The following is a 229-nucleotide window of genomic DNA, read 5'->3' as shown; positions in this document are numbered from 1 at the left end:
TGTCTTGCTCCTTTACTACATGTACTTAATTATTCTTTGTCCTCTAATACTTTCCCCACAGCCTGGAAGAAATCAGTGGTGATTCCCATCCCTAAAATCAATAACCGGCCCTCTTCCCCCTCCTCCTTTCGTCCTATATCTATCCCTCCTTTTTTGTCTAAGTTATTGGAACGTGTATGTTTTTTAACCAACTAAATGATTTCCACAGGAAATCCAATGCAATTCCTGA

At 39.7% G+C, this 229-nt stretch overlaps 1 long non-coding RNA gene across 1 annotated transcript in view; it reads left to right on the top strand.

Annotated features, from left to right (window-relative positions):
- LOC108759602 (uncharacterized) overlaps window positions 1-229 on the top strand; it is a 25,252-nt gene that overhangs the window by 3,874 nt on the left and 21,149 nt on the right. The window lies entirely within an intron of this gene.

This window comes from Trachymyrmex cornetzi, unplaced genomic scaffold, assembly GCF_001594075.2.
Source record: "Trachymyrmex cornetzi isolate Tcor2-1 unplaced genomic scaffold, Tcor1.1 scaffold1967, whole genome shotgun sequence".
Lineage (NCBI taxonomy): Eukaryota > Metazoa > Arthropoda > Insecta > Hymenoptera > Formicidae > Trachymyrmex > Trachymyrmex cornetzi.
The sequence above is the reverse complement of the archived record's forward strand: the minus strand, read 5'-3'. Positions and strand labels throughout refer to the sequence as shown.